The 9,723-nt window shown below is 48.9% G+C and overlaps 2 long non-coding RNA genes and 3 other non-coding genes across 5 annotated transcripts; 4 read left to right on the top strand and 1 right to left on the bottom strand.

Annotated features, from left to right (window-relative positions):
* Positions 1 to 3,113: 3,113 nt before the first annotated feature.
* Positions 3,114 to 4,519, top strand: LOC100840716. Its single transcript, XR_730499.3, has 3 exons — positions 3,114 to 3,248; positions 3,521 to 3,589; positions 3,955 to 4,519. It is a non-coding gene; the product is annotated as an uncharacterized LOC100840716 (long non-coding RNA).
* LOC112271215 lies at positions 3,326 to 3,421 on the top strand. The gene has a single exon (XR_002964209.1). It is a non-coding gene; the product is annotated as a small nucleolar RNA snoR26 (small nucleolar RNA).
* On the top strand, positions 3,466 to 3,553 carry LOC112271217. Its single transcript, XR_002964211.1, has one exon. It is a non-coding gene; the product is annotated as a small nucleolar RNA snoR27 (small nucleolar RNA).
* Positions 4,361 to 4,445, top strand: LOC112271218. The gene has a single exon (XR_002964212.1). It is a non-coding gene; the product is annotated as a small nucleolar RNA snoR27 (small nucleolar RNA).
* LOC112270865 lies at positions 4,466 to 7,709 on the bottom strand. Its single transcript, XR_002963394.1, has 2 exons — positions 7,062 to 7,709; positions 4,466 to 6,484 (listed from the first exon to the last, which is right to left on the bottom strand). It is a non-coding gene; the product is annotated as an uncharacterized LOC112270865 (long non-coding RNA).
* Between the last annotated feature and the right edge of the window lie 2,014 nt (positions 7,710 to 9,723).

The following is a 9,723-nucleotide window of genomic DNA, read 5'->3' as shown; positions in this document are numbered from 1 at the left end:
GCTCCACGCCAACGCCTCGGCGTCCGTCATGGCGAGGCCGAGGCGTTTTGCCTCCTCGGCCTCGCGCTCGCTGCCGCGCTCCGCCGCCCGCTGCCTCGGGAAATCCTCAGGGTCGCCGTCCTGGCGCCATTCGAGCGCCAAGCGCTCGTACTCCGGCACTGGTGCCCACTTCGGCTCCGGCTTTGGCCGGACTAGGCGGAGATGGCCGCAAGGCGGCTCCAGCCCCCGTTGACGGGAAGACGAGCCCGGCTCCTCCTTGATGCGCAGCGCCGGCGTGGAGGCGCTGTGGGAAGAGCCGGAGCCGAGGGAGCGGGACGCGCCGGAGCCGCCGTACCGGTGCCGGCGGGGGTGTCTCCAGGAGGGGGTGATCGCCGGCGGCGATGCGGGTGAGCACCGCCGCCACGGAGCGCCCACGCCAGAACCGGCGCCGGCCGTCAATGTTGAATCATCCCGGCGGTGGGCGCTCGTCTTGGCCCTCGCAGCGGACAATGTCGACGGCGCGGCGGTCGGTGAAGAAGGGCGCCCAGTTCGCCCCGGGGTCCTCGCGCTCCTCCGCCGTCAGCCCGTGCCACCAGTGGGCACTGACAGCGGCTGTCCGAGCACGACCCGTTAGCACCGGCAGCGTCGGGATGCCGCCGACGCTGAGGGTCCAATGCGCCGACAGCCGGCAGTCGGGCGGCGCTGGGCACTTGTGCTCATGGAGGGCCTCGGCCTCCTCGAGTGTCAGCATCGCCCGACGCCATGTCTCGTCGTCGAAAGCAATCGTTGCCGGGAGTGTGTAAGGGCGAGTGAGAGGGAGGGTTTGGGCGAGACGGAGTAGAGGAGGCGCCGAGAGGAGAATGCCGAGTACCGCCGATGGTCGCCCCTTTTTATATCGCCGGAATGCGAACCGGCGGGCGTGTAAACACGGCGATAAACGCGGCCGTGTGGCAACCGGCAGGCTACCACCATTAAAATCAACTCGGGAGCCGAGGAGGGGCCGGTGAGAAACCGGTGGGGTGATTAATTGGTCGCTAACAAGGCGGGCCCGCCGCAATAACGCGTTGCGTCGGCGCCCCGCTCGCCCCCCCCCCCCCCCCCGGCGCAGGATGAAAAAACAAATTGGGGAGGCCGACTGGGTCTGAACTTTCGCGCTGGCGCCCCGGAGACCCGTTTAGGGGGCCTTTAGGGGGCGCGGCTAGAGTTGCTCTAAGAGCATCTCCAATGGGATCCCCCAAATATCTCTCCCAAATGTCCTCTTTTTGTCCGTTTTGGGGAGCAAGTGGACATGTGTCCACCCGGCGTCCGCCCCCATCACCCAACGGTGTCCCCCAAACAGACATGTGTCCGCCCCCACGATCACCCAACGACATCCCCCAAACGGACATCTACATGTCCGAAAGTGAGTTTTTTTTTGCATTTTTTGCTATTTGCACACATGCATTCTTTGATTAAATTTAAGAGTAAAATGTACCTGAGATCCCTATTCTTTCGCGAAGGTGTCAAGTAGGTCCCTAATCTTTGAAAATGTGCGTTTAGGTCCTCATTGTTTGGTAAGTAGTTCATACTAGGTCCCTCGCCTATATGCACAGCTCCGGCCGCATGACGTGGCTGCCACCTAGGCTTTGGGCCCACAGGTGAGGCGACGACGTGACGTTGCAATCTTACAGAAAACAATGAGGACCTAAATGTACATTTTTAAAGATTAGAGACCTACTTGACACCTTCACGAAAGAATAAGGACATCGGGTGCATTTTACTCTAAATTTAAAAACATACAAATAAACATTTGGAAGTCATATCTTTCATAGAATAAAATGAAGACAATTCTCTGTTGTTTCTGAACTAAACTGAAGACAGCTCTCGGTTGGTTCTCAACTAAATATGCATCCTTGACTTCAGTACACAGGGAAAATGTGGTTCAGTGCATGCATCCATTTGTATTGGGCAAGAACAAAAATTACAACATAGATAGCTTCAAAATCTGATATACAGAAACCTAGCAGTGCCCCTGCATATACTGCATCCATCTGTATCCAGTTCAGTACACGGGGTAGGAAAATCACAGCATATATGGCTCCAATATCTAACATACAAAATGACCATTACACAGCATTAATACCAAGGTTCCACTGCAAATATCACAGCATAGACCAATGCACAATCACTGCAAAAAATATTGAAGAGAATCATCGGATGGAGTTTGAGATGTAATTTTACCTAGAAACCTTGTTGGGGACAAAGACCGAACACCTTGTGGGCGGTGGAGTTCAACGCGGTGCGGGAGCCAGAAGGCTTCGAGAAGGGCAGGAGACGGCGAGGTCGAGCTCGAGGAGGCGCCAGGCGTCGAGGAGGTCCGGCTACTTGCTCTGCCTCGCCGGTGGAGGAGCCAGGCGGGGCGACATGTGGCCGTGGTGGCTGGGGAGATGGCGGTTGGCGCGGGGCCGTGGTGCGTGGGCAGGTGCGCGGAAGGGAGCTGGCCCGTGGTCGCTAGGGAGCTGGCGGCAGGGAGATGTGCCCGTGGTTGCTGGGGAGGTGCGCGGCCGGGAGCTCGCCGGTGGTGCGACGTCCATGGCGACTAGGGCGCGAGTAGGCGAAGGGCCCCGACGGGACGCAGCGGACGGCCTCGGTGCGCCGTCATGGCGGCTAGGGCGCGGGGAGGCGACGGGGGACGGCGGGATTCGGCCTCCGCTTCCCGTCCATGGGGGAGCTCGAGGTCGGGGAGGAGGACCACAGTGGAGCACGAGCTGGGTCCTGGGGAAGGAAAGGAAGAGGAAGAAAAGCTCGTGCATAGAAAAAAAAGGTCTTGGCCACGTCTCTCTCCCAAATTTGAGGCAGCTTTGGGATCTGTCCAGACAAAAAGACCAATTTGTCTGTTTAGAGTTGCCCGTTGGGACGTGCTTTTTGATCAAGATGTCCATTTGCCCTAAAAAATACATTTGGGATATAGCTTTGCTCAGCGCATTGGAGATGCTCTAAATAAATGCACATTTACGATCGCTGTTGTAAGCCCAACCAAATGAAGCCTAAATAAATGGGATCAATCAGCCCAAAAGCATGAGCATAACAGGCCGTGCAGATCCAGCGTAAGCCCAACAGACGCTAGAGAATAACAGGCCCATGACGTGGCCGCGCGTGCGTGACCGTGTGGAATCCTGCTCTGTCGTTAGGGTTTACGCTTCCTTTAAATCCCCGAAGACCCGATGCCCCTCTGCCGCCGCAATTGCGCCGACCTGAGCCACCTGACGCGAATCCCAGAAGCCGGCGAGGTATGCATCCGCCACTTCTCGTATCCACGCTGGTTTTTTGTTGGGAGATTGCATCTGCCGTTTTAATTTATGTTTTGAGAGCATCCGTGATGTTACATCCACTTTTACTCATCCTTGCACTTTGAGGTTGACAGTGAAGAAAAACATTGGGGAATATGTAGTCTGAGATGCTCTCTTTGTCTAATTTGATTAAAAAATTTGTGACTTGGCGTTGCGTTGTGGATCGATGATGATGTAATTGTAACTGCGTTATCTTTCTTGAACTTCCCAAGTATTGAAGAAGACATTACTTACTGAGATCCAAGGCACGCTTGAAATCCTTGAAGTTTTTGTGTGTGCAGGTATGATCATCTTTGATGAGTTCACTTCTTTTCTCAGACTTATAGAGTGATCATGCTTTTCCTTCCATCCATAGAGTAGCGGCTTGTATTTTTAGATCCCTAAGTTAACGACTAAACCATACTGCTATAATGTACAGTCGTAAAGTGCACTGGGTTGAATAAATAAACCAACTGCAGCTCAATTTAAGGTTCAATTGTACAATCATATACAAATTACGCTGTTTGTTTTAGTGAAATTATGTTGTTTGCTGAGATTTAACCAATATCACCACTGATGATGCACCGAGAACAATGGTAATGTGAAAAGTAGAAGAAACATATATACGGATAATTCATTGGCTTTCTTGTACATCTTTCTCATGCAGTGAGCAAACCAGTAGTTTAATTGGAGAAGAGTCCAGGCCAGTACACAGGCTGAGTAAAAGTGCTCGCCGTTCTGGCTCTCTACTTGCCGTGAACAAACAGGTTTCTCCTGGAAGGAGGGACTAAGTTTTAACCTTTCTTTGGACTCATCCTAGTGTGCTGCAAATTGCTTCTTGGTTTCCATGTCAGGTGGAATATGACTTGCAATGCACATTTGTCTATTTTTGTGAAGGATAATGCCCAATTTACTTTTGATATGTTTTTGTGGTCTTGTAGAAGACCAAGTAGGAAGTTTATCACCTGCAGATTGAGGTCCTCATGATTGGAGCTACAGTTTTATTCCCCAATTTAGGTTGACATGCACTTGTGAACCCCTTTGTTTATTTTGTTTGTGCATTTGTGTTAAGTCATGGATCTATGATGCAATTGTTAACTGCGTTATCTTTCTTGAACTTCAAAGTACTGAAGAAGACAATACTGACTGAGATCCAAGGCATGCTTGAAATTCTCAGAGTTTCATGTTTTGTATAATTTACTTTGATTATAGAGAGCTCATGCATTTCCTTCCATTGTGTCAATGGTGGTTTTTTACTTTTGGGTTCCATAAGTTGGTGAATATTGTACTAATATAATCTTAAGCTGTATGGTACATATGTTGACAAAACTTGGGGAAACAAAAATCCAATGGCAGGTAAATTGTTGTTATACAATTTCATGAAGTAAAATTGTACCTGCTCATGCTTAGTCTGCAAGGAAACAATTGTAGCATACTATCAAATGAAATACGCAAACCTTGCCATCCTTTCCTAATGCTTTGGCCTTATCCAAACTTGTACTCCCTCTGATCCATATTACTTGTCGAAATATTACATGTATCTAGACACTTTTTAAATATAGATACATCCATATTTGGACAAATTTGAGACAAATAATGTGGGTCGGAGGGGGTAACAAAATTGGCAGATTAGCTTTCTTTCCTTCCTCTTTTGAAATTTGATCTTTATTGGTTTGTTTTGCTTTGACTCTATGTTTTTGTGCTTAGTCATCTGGTCATGGAGGATCTCTGGTCGGTTTCCAATAGACTAGTTCCCTCGAAGCAGCGTTGACCTGTTGTTTCCTGTGCTTGCCTTTCTGATGTAACCTAGGATGTCTCTTTATTTATGACAATCGTTTTCTTCTTTCCTATGATTGGTGAGTGCATAAGGCAGACCCCATGTTGGGAGGTCAGGCGGACCCCATGTCGCGGGAGAGCGCTGCAATTATCCCGGACCGGGAGATGGGCGGCTGATGCTGGACCGTGGCGACAAAGGAAGGAGGTCGTTGGCGCTGAGACATAGGCAAGTGCCTAGTCTGTCGACAGTTCCATGTGCGATAGACCGAAGCCGTGGATCGGCAGGCCCGTGCCGGGGTTGCGGAGATGCTATCTCCTTTGCCGGTGTTGGTGGTCCCAGGCACCACCCTGGTGGTGCAGGGTCTACGGCACTCGGTCCATCTTGGCGTTGGTGTTCAGTGGCACAACCAACCACTCAATACACCGGATGAACACGTTGAGAACAGTTGGCATCCTCCCTTTGTTCTTCTTCCTCCTGAGCGTGCTCTGTCAAGATACACGGGATGAACATGGTGTTGAACAGTTGGCATCCTACCTTTGTTCTTCTTCCTCCTGAGCGTGCTCTATGAATGGCCTTTGATTTTGCTCTCTGGACAGTGCGTGCTGATAACATGTTAAATGTTGAGTTGTAATGAGTTTAAAAGCTCGTGAAGTCTGGAGAATTCTTGGCTTGCTTTCGGAAATTCAGAAGGCGTGCCTTACTGACGGATTTGGCTCTGCTGTCCAGAAATTCAGAAGGTGTGCCTTACTGACAGATCTGGCTCTGCTGTCCTTGAGTTTCTCGTTATGAATCGCTGGCGTGATACTTCTGTCCTTGAGTTTGTCGGTTGATACTTTTGCTGTTACCTACGGGTATCTTTGGTGGGAGAGAACGCAACTCGTTCATGGACATCATATTCAGAAACCAGAGCATTCTGCCATTAGCATTAAGGTGATGGTTGCTAAATTCTCTATTGCCCATCAAGCTTAGGCTTAAATCAAACATCATGGCTGGACTTCTAACTCTGGTACGTTCAAGCTGAACGTCGATGCCTCCTTCGACATTGACACCTTGTCAGGCTCTCTGGGGGTTGTTATCCGAGATGACAAAGGCTGCTTCGTGGCGGCGGCCGGCGAAAATATTCCGTGCTGTGCCGCCCATGTGGCCGAATCTTTGGCTCTGCGCCTGGGCCTTGAGCTATCACAAACTGTGGGATGCAATCGTGTATATCTCAATGCTGACAATTGGGAGGTCATTCAGACGATGAAGGACAGGGCTGCCTCTTCCACCCTGGCTGCTGTGCTATTGCCTTGCCAGTGGCCGACTCTGAAAGCAAAAGGTGGTGACCCTCAAGTCTGGCTCGATGATCCTCCCCCATATATTGTTTCCCTCCTCGTTTCTGATGTAATTCCTTTAACGAGTTAAAATAATAAAGAGGATCCTAGTTTAAAAAAATAAATGAATCAGCTGTCTTAATTGATGATGGAATCACATATATACAGGGTGAAAAGGTTTGCCCGTACGGATGCTTGTTTGAGGGGTGAGAGGGACCGTTATGATGGTTGCCGAAAAGAGAACCGCACGTGTGGTTTTACATGTACTAGTGGACCGTGTTGCTACGGAATAATAAAACATAGTTAAATTTTAACCAGCTCAAAATTGATGCCAACACTTCTGTTAGTTGTAGTCTGAATCCTTGTGAGATGGTCACTGCCTACTCCTGACCATCACTGTACGTGTTTTTCTTCTACTCCCTCCGTCTCATATTAAATGACTTTTTATTACATATATCTAGACGCATTTTAGTTATAGATAAATCCATATTTGATCAAATTTAAGTTACTTAATATGTGAGGGAGATGTGAGGGAGGGAGTATTTATCTGGTGTACAGATTCATAGTACTTTTGCCTGGGGACTGAAGAACAACGTATGGGGCAAACAATAATTCAGCTGGATAAAGGTGCACAAAATAATTCAGCTGGTCACATGGAAGGAGACCAGAACGTGTGAACTATACCTAGAAGTGGGCTTCCTTCGGAATCCAGCTCGAGCTCAATAGCATCAGACTCTGTGCTTGAGCTCTTCACCATGAGACCCCTCTTGAGGAGCCTGTCCTCAGTGCACCAAGGATGGACATGTCCTTGGTGAAGTCGACCCTCGTTTTGAAGCCGATGCCGCCATCACGGACCCTCGCATGCGAGAGCAGAGCTGCTGCCACACCGGTGGCCATGGCTATGCCTAAGCTCCAAAAGGTCGCTCACGCAATCCTACAAACACCTGCGGGGCGACCCTCTCCAAAAGAAGGTGGAGCAGAGCAAGTGAGCAACCGGCCGCCGCGACGGAGATGGGCGGCAGCACGACTCAACGCCGCCGGCGTGGATGGGATTTTGTGTGTATTATGTTCTTCCGGAGGAGGGGACGCGTGCTCGAGATGGAGGCGGCTCCCAGGGTGAGCGATGGGGGCTGGGAAGGACGTGTGAGGCGGCCGGCGCGGTGAGCCTGGAGGAAGTCGTCGAGCGCGTCCTTGGCCTCAAAGGCGAGAAGTCGCGGGTCTAGCAGCAGCGCCTGTAGTCGGCGTCGCGCACCCGCACACGAGAAGAGTATGCGAGGGGGCGGTGCGGGCGAGCCTAGCTACGGACGAGACGGGAGCTTGGGGCGGCGGAGCGTGGAGGGAAAAGAAAGAAAAACGTTTCAGTTAAGAAATATACGCGCCTCCGGCCGGCATTGTTGGTAATTTTGATGAATCGAGGGACAGCCGTCAATTCTAATTTAATATATTGATGATGATTGGTGGAAATGCTCGTGCGCTGTCACGGTCCAACGCACATGTCATGAGCACTTTAAAAAATGATCCCGTGCACTAAATCATCATTCAAATTCTGTACCAAATTTTCACATTCTAACAAGAAAAGATCCAATTCAAAAGTTCAAAACATAGAGCAAATTTGTATACATCCAAAAGTCTGAAACCAGAAGATGCTAATTTCCAAGCATGCAGTCGAACTATCAGTAGATGCTAATTTCCAATCACAGCATGCACATGGTAATCATTCGGTGCATGGAAAAACACTAATCTATCTATTATCCATAGCAGCTACCATCAATCAGGTTGGGAGTACATCCCAATTAGTTATCGAATTATCCGTCGATTAGTGCAAAGCACCACAACAAACGAAAACAACGAGGACTTGCCGGACGGTTGAGCTATGGCCGGCCACCTACTGGATCTCATGCGTGGATGGCGGACGACGGCCACTTTCTGGATCACGCGTTGGGACTGCGGACAGCGGTCGTCGGGTGGATCTCGTGTGGGGTTGGTATGCTTGGAGTGGCCAGGCCGCGAACTGCAGCGAGAAAAGAAGTGATGTCCAGGCGAAGGAAGGAGCAGGAGGTCGGGGGAGAGAAGGGAGGCGGGTGGGGTGGGGGTGTGGGGGGGGGGGGGTAGCCAGAGAGGAAGGGGGTTGCGGCGGCGGGGGCGATGGAACAGGTTGGGTGGGGCGTCGGGAGGGGATCGAGTAGGTTGGGCGCTGGGGACGTCCGGGTCAAGAGAAATAACGAGCGGTGGCATATTGACCGAAATTTGGATGACATGACGTACGGCGACGGTCCTACCATGACGACCAACTCCAATTTAATATATTGGTATAGATTCCCTCAGTTTCTACTCCCTCCGTTCCATAATTGTTGTCTCAAATTTGTCCAAAAATGGATGTATCTTTTTCTAAAAAGATGTATTCCCTCAGTTTCTACTCCCTCCGTTTCATAATTGTTGTCTCAAATTTATCCAAAACTGGATGTATCTATTTCTAAAAAACGTCTAGATACATGTAATATTTCGACAAGAATTATGGAATGAAGGGAATACATTATTGTTGTTGTTGTTGTTGTTGTTGTTGGAACGAAGGGAACACATTAGAACATACTCCCTCTGATACTAAATTCTTGACTTAAATTTGTCTAAATATGGATGTATATATTCTTAAAAGTGTCTACATACGTGTAATATTTCGACAACAATTTAGAATCCGAGGGTGTTCATAATTAATAAATTATATTCTCTTCGATCCATAATAATAAACCCTATTACAACTTTATACTAAAGTTGACACATTTATTATGAATAGGAGGAAATAACATTTTGAATGCTCGCGTTCATTTAATTTTGTTATCTCGGTACTGTTCGCCAGGTCCTAGATCAGATTGATGAATGATGATGAACGGTAGGTAACCTCATCCATGAGTAACAAGTAAGAAAACTCACCCACGATCGTGGCAACTCTTGCGTGAGCACCTACTTTTGTTTTATTGGCAGCTAACCTTATCCATAAGTAACAAGTTGCGCTTGTTTTTCCAGAAAAACTCACACACGTCGTGGCGACTCTTGGGAGCTCCGACTTAGGGCATGTACAAAGCTGTACACACACACCCACAGTCTACAATTTTTGTTTGCATGTGATTTACAAACAACCTAAAAAATACTATATACAATTGACTATCTGTAAACTGTCTAAAAAAAATCTCATACTCCGTATAAAATATAGACAACATACATATAATGATAAATAGTTTGTCTATATGTTGTCTATAAAGCTAAGAACTGCTCACTCTCTTTTCTCATTCCCATTCCTCCACTTTAGAAAAAAAAAACCTCTTGCAGACAGCTTAATCATCCCTTTGTG

Source organism: Brachypodium distachyon, chromosome 2 (genome assembly GCF_000005505.3).
Source record: "Brachypodium distachyon strain Bd21 chromosome 2, Brachypodium_distachyon_v3.0, whole genome shotgun sequence".
NCBI classification, from domain to species: Eukaryota; Viridiplantae; Streptophyta; class Magnoliopsida; order Poales; family Poaceae; genus Brachypodium; species Brachypodium distachyon.
The sequence above is the reverse complement of the archived record's forward strand: the minus strand, read 5'-3'. Positions and strand labels throughout refer to the sequence as shown.